Source organism: Nycticebus coucang, chromosome 19, assembly GCF_027406575.1.
Source record: "Nycticebus coucang isolate mNycCou1 chromosome 19, mNycCou1.pri, whole genome shotgun sequence".
In the NCBI taxonomy this organism is placed as follows: Eukaryota; Metazoa; Chordata; class Mammalia; order Primates; family Lorisidae; genus Nycticebus; species Nycticebus coucang.
The window spans coordinates 64,830,216-64,846,803 of NC_069798.1; positions in this window are offsets into that span (position 1 = coordinate 64,830,216).

The following is a 16,588-nucleotide window of genomic DNA, read 5'->3' on the forward strand; positions in this document are numbered from 1 at the left end:
CTATTAAAGACTGTGTTCTGAGACCGAATTTTTGATTTTGAGGTTAGGAAGAGGAGAATATGAAATGTCAGGGCATATAGTTCATATGTAAAAATTCATAGAAACTGGGATATCTCTGCCACCTATGAACCTTAAAGATTTTGAGTTAAAGACAGATGTAGTGAATACTAGGAAAAATGTAGTCTAATCATGAATCTGATATTTTGTTGCTTCTATTTTGACTAATTTTCTAGTAGCAAAATGATGCATTTGAGAAGCTGATCATTTGGAGTCATTTGGATATTTCCTTCTGTTAAAAATGACAACCCCATTCCTTTTTTTCTAGAAAATCTGTGTGATAAAGATACAGTCCTGAGATTGGTGAAGGATGAGTTGTCAAGAAAGATTTGATTTTCAGATACACAGGAGGTAACTGAGACTAAATCAAGGATGGATTTTCTCACAAGTGTAAGGAGAGTGTGGATTTGGGGAATACACACAGGAGGAGACTGGGACCTGGAGTAAGGCTGGTGTCAGTGTGGAGGAAGGAGCGACGGTGTTTTAGAGTCAGGGAGTTTGACGGTATTACACAGAAGTCAGCAGAAGTACCTCAGCACGGGACAGTGGCAAACAGTCTGATGCTCCAAAAAGTATCAAGGAAGAGTCAGGAGGCAAAAAACACCATTTGATTTGTTGAAAAATATGCAATTAAATTGCTTTCATTCCTGTCCAGATATGCACTAGGAGACATTTGTGGTTTAGCCTGACTTTTCTGGGGCATTTTTGAAAACAGAAAACATGTGATTTAGAGAATGCCATGAACAATGAACGAGGTAAATGTGTTATAATCAGTATTGTAATAATCGGTATTGTATCAATATACTGCTTACATTAGGGATTCCGTACTTTTCTCATATAAAGAGGTAGAAAGAAATGAAGCTAGAAAGTCACTTGTGCACATGTATAAATTGTCCCACTGAAAGAGAATGATAAGAAGTACATAGAGTGGCACTTGTTAAATTTTGGAAACCGAAAAATCACTTATCTTCACCCATTGATTGTACTTCTAGTTAGAAGAGACCCAGGCACACTAATGGAAGATTTGCCATTAAAATAAAAACAGAAACAAACAACACAAGTAGCTTACGTTAAAAGTATTTTGAATAAATCAGTGTCTCAGGTACTCATCACAAAGCCATATTTTTGCTTCTTTCAAGTGATTATTTTAAAAAAGAAGCAGCAGCTCCTGTGTTCCTCTCCAGGGTATTCACAGCTAATGAGCAGCTGGAGGCCTGGCTGCAAGTTGACAAACGCATCTTCAGTGGAGGCAGTTTTTGCTGTACCTCGTTGGGGCCGACCACGCACTCAGACATGAGTCACTCATCCTGTGTCAACAGCTCTGGACACTGCTCATGCTGTGGCCTTCCCCATGTCATCCAACTCCAATTTACATCAAGTTTATGTAATGTTCGTATCTGCTTGAACTAAGCTGCAAACCATATACATCTTTATTGTTAAAGTGACTGTTATTATTATTATTGTTATTATTTTTTTGAGACAGAGCCTCAAGCTGTTGCCCTGGGTAGAGTACCATGGCATCATAACTCACAGCAACCTTCAACTCCTGGGCTCAAGCAATTCTCCTGCCTCCGCCTCCTAAGTAGCTGGGACTGCAGATGCCCGCCACAACTCCCGGCTATTTTTTTGGTTGCAGCTGTCGTTGTTGTTGGGCAGGCCCCGGGCTCGATTTGAACCCGCCAGCTCAGGTGTATGTGGCTGTCGCCTAAGCTGCTTGAGCAAAGGCTCTGAGCCTAAAGTGACTGTTATTAAGATCAGTGAATAATGTAATTCTATATAATCAGAAAGCACGTTGTGGATGCCACATGGGGCAGTACGAAGTGAAAAGAAATTTTCTCCAATGGATGTACTTGATAATCCTGCAGAAGTTTTGTTTTTTAAGAAATAATTGGAATACATCTGAATAGCGAATAATTGTCCTATTAAAAAGCACAGCTGGCTGGAGACAAAAAAGAAAACAATGTGAGGGATTCATGGGAAAATTAACAGTGAATATTGAATTTCCTGATTTTTATCTCCAAAGTGCTTGACATGCTGTTTTTCTTTGGTCTTTCCTATTTCCCACCTGGGGTTAGTCTTTTCACTGAGGATAGTGGTTCTCTCTTAATCTTGCTGTTCATCAGTTCCATGGCAATTTGAATTTTGTGATTATTACAGAGTGGGACAAAACTCAGAAGTAGGCCAAGAATGAAAGGCTCTCTAATTTCTTTTAATCGTCTACTCACAGTGTTCCTTGGTCCAAGATCTATATATTCTTCTGATTGACTCAGGCAGTCCAAGGATCCCATGGTGACCGTTCACCTGGTACTCCTGCACTTTGGCATCCTGAGCTCTGAAAATTTACAAACAAGCTATTTCCTATAAATATTCACTTGTCTAGTTCCTTCTTTGCTGAGTGAGACCTAGTTGATACTTTTTAGTGTGGTCTGGCATGAATCATGCCAAGTGCACATAGCACTGGAGGGAACCACACCTTAAGCTAAAAGAATGATTTTAGTTAAACCAATTCCAGGTCTCTTGGCTATAAGAGTAAACTAAATCTTATACTCTACCTCAAATTATAGCACATCATGTTTACTTGCCAAGTGGCCACCCCATTGTGAATCCCTTTGTGGACAAATGGGAAGTTTGTGTAAGAGGGTTGCTTAGCCTTTTATCATTTTGTGACCCCCTAAGTGGAATATAATAGCATTTTGGCTCCTATTACTGGCAGAATTGTCAATGTTTGCTCCAGGAAGTTGAACATTCTAATGATAAACATTCCAACATTTGAATTATAAATTGGTGGCCTGCCTAGCATGGCTGATAGTGCCAGCTGGCTTATCTTGAGCCTGTGACATTTGATTGTCTTTTGCCTTCCTTTGAACAAGTTATCTCTTAGCTGTCTGTTTTATAAAGTGAGAATAAATAGCTGCAATTCCATCTTGCATTGTAATGTATTGTTTTCCTCAGTCAGCGAGTCGTTGTGAAACTCGTGAGTGATGTGAGGATAAACATGGTATAAACACAGGACATGGTGGCTGACAGGCCCTCTAAGATGTTAGACTTAAAGGTGATTTACTGAGACTGAATAGTACATTGTATTCATTTTTTAGCACCTTAAATATCCTCTTGGCTAACAGGGGATGTGGTTTTTGCTCATTGCACCTGAATTGTCTCCATAGCCCCAGAGCTTGCTTTGAAGGAGAATGGGTGTCTCCGTAGACAGAGAAAGAGAAATTGAAGCTCAGGGCAAGTGCAGACTCCGGGAGGGGCGATTTCATCGGGTTGCTCCTTCACTTGTTCTGTATAGTTGCTTTTACAAAAGATGGAATGAAAGGGCCTCCTGTGTCAGATAGCCACGCTTGAGCTTCCTGTTTCAGACAGGAAGCAAAAGAAAGATGTCCCTGAAATCAATGCAGTGTGATTATTTGCTAAGTTTTCATGAATACTAAAAAGTAAAGGTCGGTTGGCATGGAACTGCAGCGCCGTAGTCCCCTCAGGGACTGGGCCCTGACGAGGTCTGCGTTATCGCTTTTTGATCTTCCATTTATCCTTCTCTGAATATGAATAATATATACTTTGAGATTTAGTTTAAAATTAAGGAAAATTAATGATTTCCTTTGAAAACCATGCTCCCCTATGCTATTAGTCTTTTAAAAAGTTAAGAAAACTTTCAAATTTTCATTAGGAGGTCACTTTTTTGTCTTTTTCTCTCTCATTCTTACATTGTTGTATAGATTTTTTTAAGGGGAATAAACACCCCACCTTATCTCAGCTGTTGGGTTTCCACAGGTCCTCTGGACATGTGGCTCAGTAGGGACTATAGAGCAGAGAGGGGCATTTTGGACTTTCTTATGTGGAGAGTTGACCTTGCTGCACGTGGACCACAGGGTCAACAGACAAGAGGAGGATCTAATGTGTGTGCTGGGTAAATCTTTCAGAAAGCTGAGTTTGTGTAATCATTTTGCAAATTAGAAGTGACTTGAGTGGTTCCCTAACCACTATTTCTGTGAACTGTAGTGTATTGAATAACTAACGAAAGAAATATGCAACAAAATGAAGTCTTCTTCAGGTATTGATACCAGTGTCAGGGAAACTCACATCTCCCTGCAGTGGTGAGGAATTATGGTGATCCATCCTCTCAAGAATAATGTTATGAATGAGCTGTGTCATTGGCCAGACAGTATGGAGCATGTAACAGCCAAGCGTGGCATTGTAATATTTGTACTTATTTGGCTGTGCAGTTAATAATTAACTCAGCTCTGCATCAGAGCCATGGGTGATCTCAGTTAGGGAGGAATCCGAAGAAAAGAACAATTGTGACTTCATTTATAGGCAAAAAGCCTATAAGTAAACCTTTAAATGGTTCCATTTTGTGAAGGCAAGTTTAAAGTCTTTTGTGAGTTAGAAAGGAAAAAATCCTGGATAGAACTCCATATGTGGCTGAGAACCTAATCATGTAAAAGTGATTTAGGGCGGAGCTTCGTGGAGGCAGGGCTGCAGGCAGTTACCTGTATATCTCAGGATTTTCCATACTACTCCCTAAAGATGATTAACAGCCTCCAAATGGTCAAGCATTCAAATAGCTTATTTCCCCATTATCTTGTTTTGTGGTTTTGTTTATGATTACTTAGCATAAGAATAACTTTAGGGAAGTAGTTATCAGTTAATCCGGTTAAAACCTTAGCCCATAAGGATAACTTTAGATAATGTTAGTATAATGGTTATCAGTTAATCTGATTTGTCTGTAGGCCCGTAAGTACCAGGCAGTAAAAGGCCTGGGGCCAAGGTTTAAGTCATGTGTTTATTGATTAAGTTATGTGCCTATATAAGCTTTGGTGGAAGAAATAAAGACTGCCACTTGTCATGAGAGGTAGGTAGTCCTCCTTATTACTCAGACTATTTCATTACAGGACTCATTCCTCTGTGCCATGGGTCAATTGGGAGACTTTCACGCAAAAATCATCTAGGGCTAAACTAGGGTGACAGAGTACCTGTGGTATGCAAAGGCCAGGCTTAAAAATGTTGTCTCTGCCATTTATGGCAAGGTGATCAAGGGTAAGTCCTTTAAAGGCCTTGGGTTTTTTTTTTCCTTAGTGGAAATATTAACTTGTGCCTTACCTAGATCTAAGTATGACACTTAAACTTGGGTCATGACAAGTATAAAGCTAGTACATGAAACAGCCATACAACACTGTAGGACACGGTATAGGTAGTTACTTTTATTAATTAGCCAATAATACACCAACCACAGAGACAATAGTTCTGTATCTCTGCCCTGAGTTGCTTCTTTTCTTTGGTGCTGATGGATGGGGCAATACTTGCAGTGAATGAAATCTTCACTGTACTTCTTGGCTGGATTTTGGAGATTCGGAAATAGAGAACAATGGTTGAGAAATGATGAACATTTTCTTTGGGTCTAATAAATTTTCTTTAGTGAGTATAATTAAATCACTGAAAATAAGTGATTCTTAGTCCTGAACATTCTAGAAAGAGTAAAACCCAGTTAGGGAAATCTAGAAAACCTTTACCTGTAGCCAAATTGGCTTACTCATTGTCTTCCAAAAAATAACACAAGCATGTCATGTCATTTCTGCGTGTGGTCCTTACAGTTATCATTTCTCTTTCATTTTTGTATAGAATATCTTTCCTCTCTTGTCTTTCCTTTAATTTAGAGTCCAATTAAGCATTACCTCTTCTAAGAAATAGACTTCCTTGATTACATCAGCCATACAGTAAACACAGTCTTCAGTAAATGTGTCATTTATTGGTTTTATTGTCATTTAGTATGCTGTCTGTGTATGACTTAAAATCAATTGTAAATTTTTGGGGGAGAAGCGATATACATTATACTTCAATTGCTCGTACTTCAAATGTAACTGGAAATTTATGATGACAAGATAGTTAGACAAATAAGAAGGGCTACAACTATTAAGACTCACCTATTTTATGGTAAATAAGTTTGAACATCAATTTAAAGCTAGGTGAATTTGAGATTAAGGAGACAGAAGTATTGAGTAGAAACCATTGATGTATGACCAAGAGTTTTTAGAAGAAGAAGAGAAGAAAAATTAAGTATCATATTTAGTAAAAGAAAAGAAAAATTGAGGGCAAAATTAGACCCATTAAGAAATATCTGGTGAGTCTCTTTTAGTTTCCTTGTCATTTATATTGAGTGAAACATAACATATTTTTCACACAGAAAAAGTAATGTACAGCTGTCTCTTGTAAACCAAATCTGGATCTTTCTTTACAAATGAATCTTCTTCCTACACCAAAATGTTCTCCTTTTTTTGATGGCTATATTTAAAGTGATTGTGTGAGATTCCAGGAAGGAAAGAAATACACAATAGTTGCATTATTTTATTTCGTATTTAGCTAGGCAGTCTCCTTTTTATTTTTATTTTTTTTAACCTGTTCCAACCAAAGTCAAAATAATGCAGATTTTGAGAAGAACAGATGCCATTAAGATTAATGGCTCCTATTCTGAATATTCTTACTGGGACTAGCTCTTGCTTACCGTGTGTGCCTTTTATTCTTCTAAGTTTTTCAGACTATAGAGATAAGTGTTACATAAAAGTGAAAGTACTGGCATTGTCCATTTTCTATCCTTTTAATATTATTTTCCTGTTTTAGGTTGACTTGTGAGTTGCTTTTCCAGTGGCATCTTCTATTATATTGCATTTAGAAACAGTGTGGTTTCTTAGAACCTGGTCAAAAACGGCCGACGCTCATGGCCCCACATCTTCAGGCCATAGGGAAGATGCAAATTGACTGTATAGACCATGAGACAATATGCAGTCACATTGGCTTTTGTGGGCTCACTTTTTAAAAGTATTATTATGGACAAAATTCAATGAAAGGAAAGAATTCTTATCTATAGAATCTTCCTAGCTTTTTAACTCAGCTTTGGGAGGTTGCATTGCCAACATCTCACCTGCATTCATAATTTAAGTGCAGGAACCTGGAGAGTAGATTTTTTTCAAAGGTCTAAATGTGATTTCCAAATAAAATTCCTCATCCCCAAGACCTTAGTATCTGACTACCCTGGCTCACCTTCAGCAAGAATCTTGTCAAGTTGGCTTAGCCAGAATCCCTTTTAACCCTGATCTTTCTTTTTAGCTTTTTAGTAGTTTTTCACCCACAAATGCTACCTAGCTCCTTGGCTATAAATCCTCACTTGTCCATTATGTGTTTGGAATTGAACCTGGTTCTATCTATAGTGAGGTCTCTTTCCTCTATTGTAATAGTTCTTGAATAAAATCTGTTTTCAATACTTTCTCCTGTCCAGCTCTAGTTTTCTTTGCCAGACACTATTTCATTCTTTATTTATATTTAATTTTTATTAAGTCATAACTGTATACATTTATGGGATACAATGTGATGATTTGATATACAATGTGGAATTTTAAATCAAAATTATTAACATAACCATCACCTCACTTAATCATTTTTTGTGGTATGACATTGTTAATATACTCTTAGTTGTTTAGAACTGTACCCTTGTATGGTGCACATTAGGTAATATTCTACCAAAGATCCTCCCTCTTCTCCCCTCCCCTCTCCTTTTCCCTCTCCCTCCTCCCCTCTCCTTTCTGGACTGTATTTGTGTTTTATAATTCATATGAATGTGTAAGTGATTATATATATTGGTTTCATAATAGTATTGAGTAGATTTGATGTATTTTTTTCCATTCTTGAGATATTTTACTAAGAAGAATATGTTCCAGCTCCACCCAGGTAAACATAAAAGTTGTAAAGTCTCCATCTTTTTTTTTCATGGCTGCATTGTATTCCATGATGTACATATACCACAATTTGTAAATCCTTTCATGGGTTAATGGGCATTTGGGATGCTTCCATGACTTGGCAATTATGAATTGGGCTACAATAAACATTATGGTGCAAATGTCTTTTTTGTAAAATGATTTTTGTTCATCTAGGTAGATACCTAGTAATGGAATTACAGGATCAAATGGTAGGTCAACTTTTAGTTCCTTGATAATTCTTCATACTTCTTTCCAAAAAGGCTGTATTAGTTTGCAATCCCACCAGCAGTGTAGAAGTGTTCCCTTCTCTCCACATCCATACCAACATCTGCAATTTTGGGATTTTGTGATGTGAGCTGATCTTACTGGAGTTAGGAGTTAGGTGATATCTCAAAGTGGTTTTGATTTGCATTTCTCTGATGAGTAAAGATGATGAACATTTTTTCATGTGTTTGTTGGCAATTTACCTGTAATCTTCAGAGAAATTTCTGTTCAGGTCTCTTGCCCAGAAAGACATAGGGTTGTTGGTTCTTTTCTTATTGATTAATTTGAGTTCTCTGTAGATTCTAGTTATCAGGTATTTATAGGAATCATAACCTGCAAAAATCTTCTCCCATTCTGAAGGTTGTCTGCTTTACTTGCAGTGCCTTAACAGTACAGAAGCTTTTTAGCTTGATCAGATCCCAGCAATATATTTTTGGTGTTGCTTCAATTGCCAAGGGATGCTCCTCATAAAATATTTTCCCAGGCCAATATTTTCAAGCATTTTCCCTGCACTCTCTTCTAGTATTTTTATAATTTCATGTCTTAAATTTAAATATCTTATCCAGTGAGAATCAATTTTTGTTAGTGGTAAAAGGGGAGGGTCCAGTTTCAGGCTTCTACAGGTTGCTAGCCACTTCTCCCAATACCATTTGCTAAATAGAAACTCTTTTCCCAAGTGTATGGTTTTGTTAGGCTTATCAAAGATCAAATGATGATATGTGGTTGGGTTCATCTCTAGATTCTCAATTCTGTTCCATATATCTACCTCTCTATTTTTTTTGCCAGTACCATACTGTTTTGATCACTATAGATTTGTAGTATAATCTGAAGTATGATAATGTGATGCCTCCTGATTTGTTTTTATTTCTAAGTAATGTATTGTTTGAGTTTTTATATGATTCCAAATAAAACAAATTACTATTTTTCAAGTTTTTTAAAGTATAATGTTGGTGCTTTGATTAAGTCTGTAGATTGCTTTGGATAACATAGACATTTAACAATGTTGACTCTTCCCTGCCATGAACATTGTATGTTTTTCCATTTGTTAACATCTTCAGCAATTTGTTTTCTCAGGGTTTCATAATTCTTATTATAGAGATCTTTCACATCCTTTGTTAGATAAATTCCGAGGTATTTCATTTTCTTTGGTACTATTGTAAAAGGAATAGAGTCCTTGACTATATTTTTGGCTTGACTATTATTGGTATATATATGAAAGCTACTCATTTGTAAGTATTGATTTTGTATCCTAAGATACTTCTGTATTCCTTGATCACTTCTAAGAGCTTTATAGTTGAGTCCCTGGGGTTTTCTAGGTATAAGATCATGTCATCCATGAATAGTGAGAGTTTGACTCCTCTGATCCCATTTGAATAGCCTTTATCCCCTTTTAGGGGGCTAGGATTTCTATTACTATGTTGAATAGCAGTGGTGACAATGGGCATCCCTGTCTAGTTCCAAATCTGAGAGGAAATGTTTTCAATTTTACTCCATTCATTATGATATTGGCTGTGGGTTTGCTGTATATGGACTCTATCAGTTTAAGAAATGTCCCATTTAAGCCTGTTTTCTTAACTGTTCTAATCATGAAAGGATGCTGGATATTATCAAAAGTTTTTTCTGCATCAACTGATAGAATCATATGGTCATTTTTTTATTTTATTTGTATCGTATTTATAGATTTACATATGTTGAACCAACCTTGTAACCCAGGATAAAACCAATTTTATAGTGGTGTATAACTTTTTTGATGTGTCATTGAATTCTGTTTGCTAGGCTCTTATTGAATGTTTTTGCATTGATATTCATTAATTATAATTTTCTTTCTTTGTTGGGTCCTTTCCTGGTTTGGGGATCAAGATGATATTTGCTTCTTAGAATGTCTTGGGGGAAGATTCCTTCTTTTTCTATGTTTTGAAAAAGATTATGTAATATAGGTATTAGTTCCTCTTTACAGGTTTCGTATGAAGCCATCTGGTCCTGGACTTTTATTTTTTGGGAAATTTTGTATAGTTGATGCTATTTTAGTGCTTGATATAGGTCTATTCAAAATTTCTAACTTTCTGGTTGAGTCTAGGAAGGTGGCATGCTTTCAGCTATTGGTCCATTTCCTCTACATTTTCATATTTCTGAAAATAGAGTTTTTTGTAGTAATCGTTGAGGATTTTTAAAATTTCTATGGTATCTGTTATTGTTATTTCTCTTTCATGTCTTTAACATCTCTCTGATTGACGTTATTAGTGATTTTATTTTTCTGATTCTGGTTAGGCTAGCCAAAGGTCTATCAATTTTTAATCTTTTCTTCTTTTTCTTCTTCTTCTTCTTCTTTTTTTTTTTTTTTGAGACAGAGTCTCACTATGTCGCCCTCAGTTAGAGTGCCATGACATCACAGCTTACAAAAACCTCAAACGCTTAAGTGATTCTCTAGCCTCAGCCTCCCAAGTAGCTGGGACTACAGGCACCCACCACAATGCCCGGCTATTTTTTGTTGCAGTTGTCATTATTGTTTAGCTGTCCAGGGCTGGGTTCAAACCTGCCAGCCTCAGTGTATGTGGCTGGCACTGTAACCAATGTGCTATGGGTGCTGAGCCAATTTTTTAATCTTTTCAAAGAACCAACTTTTTGTTTCATTGATCTTCTGAATGATTCTTTTGTTTTCAATTTCATTTAATTCTGCTCTAATTTTGATTATTTATTTTCTTTTACTGGGTTTGGGGTTGGATTGTTCTTCCTTTTCCATTTGCTTGAGATGACCTATTAGGTTGTTGACTTTCTCTATTTCTGTTTTCTTGATGAAGGCTTCTAATGCTATAAATTTCCTGCTTAGGACTGTCTTTGCAGTATCCCACAGGTTTTGATAATTTGTGTCTTCATTATTATTTAGTTCCAAAAATTTGATGATTTACTTCTTGATCTCATCTTTGATGCAGCTATCATTCAGCCTAAGATTATTTAGTTTCTATGACTTTGTTTGAATATGAATATTTCTGTTGTTGTTGAGTTCAACTTTTATTCCATGATGGCCCAACCAAGAAATAATTTCTGTTCTTTTAAATTTGTTGAAATTAGACTTGTGTCCTAAGATATGACCAATTTTGGAGGATGATCTGTTGGCTGATGAGAAGAATGTGCACTTGGTTTTATTAGGATGAAATTTTCTGTAGCTGTCTGTTAAGTTAATTTGTTCTAGGGTCAAGTTTAAGTCCTTTTTTTTTTTTTTTTGTTTAGTTTCTTCTTGGAGAATCTATCCAGAACTAACAACAGGGTGTCAAAATATCCAACTCTTATAGTGCGGGAAGATATCAAATTGTTCATATCCATTAGGGTTTGCCTTATAAATTGAGAAGAATTCAGGTAGGGAGCATAAATGTTAATTATAGAAATCTCTTCAAGTTGAGTGTTTTCCTTGATAAATACATAGTGTCCATCCTTGTCCTTTCTTACCTTTGTTGGTTTAAATCCTATTGTATCTGCAAATAAAATTGTAACCCCTGATTTTTTCTGATTTCCATTTGCCTGTATTATAGATGTCCATTCCTTCATGCTGAGTCTTTTTTTTACCCCTTGAGGTAAGATGAGTCCCTTGTAGGCAACAGATACCTGGCCTGAGTTTTTATATCCAGTCAGTCTACTTGTGCCTCTTTAGAGGACAATTTAAGCCATTCACATTAATTGAGAGAACTGATATGGTAGTGTTTCAGCCATTATGTTTTCAGCATATTTTTAACCCTTTCATCATTGTTGAAGTTAGGTTTTGTTTGATAAATTTTGGGTGAGTTTACTTTGATGGTAGACCATTGTGCTGGTCATTATGAAAAAGGGGTTTGAGCATTTCATGGAGAGCTAGTTTAGTTTTGGCAAATTTCTTCAATGTGTGTATGTCAGTAAAGTATTTGATTTCTCCATCACAAATGAAAGTCAGTTTAGCTGGATACAGGATCCTGGGCTAAAAGTTGTTTTGTTTTAGGAGATAGAAGGTCGATGACCATCTTCTTCTGGCTTGAAAAGTTTCAGCTGAAAGATCTGCAGTCATTCTAATATTTCTCCCTTTTACATCTGGCTGCTTGCAGGATTTCTCCTTAATATTTACTTTGGCAAAGTTAATTACCAGAGTTAATGTGTCTAGGAGATGCTTTATTTGGATTGAGTCTTGCTGGGGTTATGAAACTATCTACTATCTAAATTTCTGTATCTCTTTAGAAATTCTCCTCAATAGTATCTTGGAATAGAGCATGTGTGACTTTAGGGCCATCCTCTTCTCCTTCAGAAATTCCTATAAGTCAGATGTTTGATCTTTTGGAATGATCCCAAAACTCTCTCAGGGAATGTTCTATTCTTGTTTTCCATTTTTCTGCCTCTGAATGGTTGAGATTGTTCAAAAGCCTAGTCTTAAATTTCTGAGTTCCTTTCTTCTGCCTGCTCAACTCTATTACTGAGGGATTGTACTGTATTTTGAAGCTCCTCAAATAACTTTTTCACTTCCTTGAGCTCTGCTATATCTTTTCTCATTATTTCCATATCCTTGGTGACTTTGTCTTAAGTTCATTAATTTCTTGAGTCAATTTTTGAACTACCCTTTGGATTTTTATTTCCATCTGTTCCTCCATTCTATTCATCTTATTTGCCATCCATATTCTGAATTCTGTTTCTGGCAATTCAGCCAATTGTCTATGAATGGCATCTTCCGTTGTATCTCCTTTGTCATTCCTTGGGGGAGTAGATCTACTCTGATTATTCATGTTGCCAGAATTCTTCCACTGGTTCTTCCCCATGAGCATTTTCCACAGTTTGGCAATTAAGACTGGTAGGGTGAATTGGATTGGGGACCCCAGGAAGTGGAGTTAACTTGCCCTTTACCAATGATTTTGGGTTGTGATTGTGGCTTTCCCCCTACAACTTTACAAAGTTCCCTTCCAGAGCTGCAGCCAGAGACTTTCGGAACCTGCTTGGTGAGACAGTGCAAGCTGGTTCTGTCTTGATGTCAGCCAGCCTATACCCAATCTTAATGAGTTGCAATGTTAGGCTGAAGTATCAGCTAGATAGAGATACAAGCAACTGAGGCACCCTACCCTCAGTTGCTTGTATCACTCTCCAGGTGAGATTTCAGTGGCTCCTGGAGGAGGAGAATCAGTCCTTTCCCACTGTGAAACAACTGCCATTCGACCTTGGAGGGAGGGTCTCTGTGTGGACAGCTCAGGTCGAGAGTTCTAATCAAATTGTTCTTCGCAGTAGAATCACTCCTGACTATGGAAAGTTCAAAGTATCTCCAGCAGCCTGATAGTAGAAATCCACAGGCAGTTCCATCCTGAAAACCTGAGGGGATGGAGCCTTGTCCTCTCTGGTGAACCACGGAATCAGAAGAGATGGCCTGCCAACGTCAGAACAGGGGTGTCAGAGCCTCTGATCACCATGTACCCTCCTGGTGCATTGCTCTCTTCTACATGTCCCTCTCTTCCTATACCCCTTTGCTTCTCCTTGAGTTAAGCAGTGTTGTTGTCCAGTGGCCCACACAATGCTCTGGGCTCTGCACGGGGTAAACCTTCAGATCTTCTGGTGAGGGGGGAAGGGTGGACTGGGAATTTAGAATTGCAGGGAAAATATTTGTTCAATTCTATGCTGGGCAGGATGCTGCCCAGGCTCAGAAGTGGGCCCTCCCTAGATAAGGAGGTCCAGTTTCTAATGGCTCCCTCCTGTGGGGTAAAATGAGAGGTCTTTAGTTCCTTGCTTGTTTGCATAGAGCCCACAGCTAGCCTCCTGCTTGGGGAGGGGTCTCTCATCCTCTTGATGATGGCTTTGTACCTGGAATTTGTTTTCTTTGATCCTCTTTCTTGGAGTTGCAGCTTGCCTCAGCAGAGATGATGTGCACTTGTCCATCTTCCTTCTTAGCTTAGGTCCCCACCTTCAGCTTTACTGGGTCCACTTCTGTTCAGTATCTCTCCCTCTGGACAGAAGCCTCTGGCAAAACCTGCCTCTAGTTAGCCATCTTCCTTCCTCCATTCCAGACATTATTTTTATTCCCAGGTTCTCCATGTGGTGTATAAGCGAGGACCAACAGTTGGCTCTTTGGTACTCTTTTCTTCCCATCATTGAAAAAAACATTAAGAACTTATATCCTACTTCTCAGAAAATAATTCCAATATTTAGGACTTTCGTATAAGCAGAGGAGAAATAAGACAAAACTAACAATATAGGAGAAAATACAAATAAATAAGAACTGCTTACATAGTATTTACATTGTATTAGGCATTATAAGTAATGTAGAGATGGTTAAAAGTATATAAAAGTGTTTGCATAAAATATGCTTTATGAAAATACTATACTATTTTATATGAGAGACTTGAGCATACATGAAATTTGATATCCAGTGAAGGTCCTAGAGCCAACTTCCCCAAGAAGATAAAAAAAGAAGACATGACATTGTTTGGGATGCTGGGTGTATTATTGATTTGGTCATATAAAGAGGAGTTTCCTGGTGCTGATGAGAAGGCTTTACTTTTAAAACCTTGGCTGCCTCAGTAGGTGTGTGGTCCTGCTCTCAAAGTTGTATCATTTAAAATGGCTTAAGATGAATTTCTCTGAAAATGTAATCATTTTTTTTTTTTTCTCTTTCTGGGCAGACATCCTCCAAATATAATTGGCTCTTTGCTAAAATCCTACATAGCAGGTTAACTCATTTAGTTACTTAGGATCACATTTTCCTTCCAATTTATTTTGGAGATACACCAAAAAGTTACCATCATTAAATTTATATGTCCTTTGAGCACAATACTGAAAAAGTTTTAAATGGTTTAAATGGGTAATTTGCAACACCTGCTTAAAATTTTTTCTTGGATAAAATACTTATTTATAAGCTATATCATGTGCACCTTTGAGAGCTTTTATTTGAGTAGGCCTCGTCCTGTTTGCTGAGAAAATTCGACCCTTTCTGTCAACCTTCCCTCTACCTACTTCTTGGATAAGTTGCAAAACTTTTTAGTCAAGCATAAATCTTTAATGTTTAGTAAAGAACTAAAATCCTAGTTTTTAATTGGTAATGCAGACTGCAAGTTGTTTCTATGGAGTTTTAACTTTTAGCTGTAGAATATCAAGAATAATTCTTAAGAGATTACTTGAAGTATATTTGATAATGTATTATTCTTATTTTTCTAAATTTTGCTCTTGGGCTAAATCAGACCACCAGAAAACCACATATTTAGACAATCAGACAATATATCTTTGGCCTTAAAAAAGTTCCCCCATGTACAAGTTTTCTTTGGTTTTACGATATGCCCTTGTCAAAAGACGTTGTCATGGAAACCCTATTAGGACGTTTGTTGTCTGCTGGTGCTGTGTATGGCACTTTCCACACACGTGGAACACCTGCCACAGGCGACTGCACACACACCAGTCCTTACCTGCATTTTTAATTTCTGCAGTTTCATCTTCTTAAGGTCAACTGCAGTCCAAAATTTTTCATGGAAAATTCCAGAAATAAACAATCCATGAATTTTAAAATTGCCTATTGTTCTATCATAATCAAATCTCTGGCTATTACGCTCTGTTTGGAATGTGAATCCTGCCTTGTGCAGCTCATCCACGCTGCATAAGCCACCTGCCCTTAGTCACGGAGTAGCCACCTCTGCTCTTGGAGTGAAAAGTCATCAGTTCTGGGCTGTCCACGTTTCAGGCATTCTTTGAAGAACTTTCAACGTATCTCTTGTGGATGGGGCTGCTGGGGGGCTGGAGGGGAGCCACTCTATTTCCAAGTTCTCGATACTTGAGGAAAACTAAGCTTTCTCTGAACATTATTTTTTGGTTTGATCATCTTTAGTCTTTTAAGCCATTATTTCCCAAACTATGTTCTGTGGAACCCTTTGCTAAGCCAGGCCAACAACTAGTGCATAAAAAAAGCTTTGCCTTCTTTACAGCTGATCTTTGTATGTTCATCAGCACATGGAAGGTCGTGTGTAGTTCCACAGTTAAGAAGAAACAAACGACTTTGTTTTAATCCTGCATTTGCCTATATTTCTTATACTGTGTGTGTGTGTGGGGGGGGAGTATGCGTGACCTTTCAAATGTGATCTATTAATGTAGACCAGCATTAAACAGATACCAGTTTGAGGAATACTGATGCAGTTTTATGATTTTCTTCTTTGTTTTGGTTTTCCAAGAGGAAATTTGCAAATTTTTAAACTTAAATTCCATTTTCTGTGGTCTGGACAAGGTAGCCACAGACACTTTGGTAAACTTTCAACCGACTCGCCCTGTGAACCTTGCTGGGGCTGCCCCTGAGGCGCAGGGCATTGTAAGCCTTTCTCAGCAACCAGCACAGCAATTTCTGGTTTATTTTTCCCTTTTACTTTAACCACTCTTTCTATTCTAGGCATTTTCCTGAGTTATGTTTTACTTTCGGTATTCACAGCGCCCACAAGAGGTCAGGTTCATGCACTTACCGGGCGGCCTCGCGCTTTCTCCCGCTTCTGCAACTTTCCGGTTCGCCTGCTCTGCCCACTGTGCACGCCCAACTCCCGCGCATA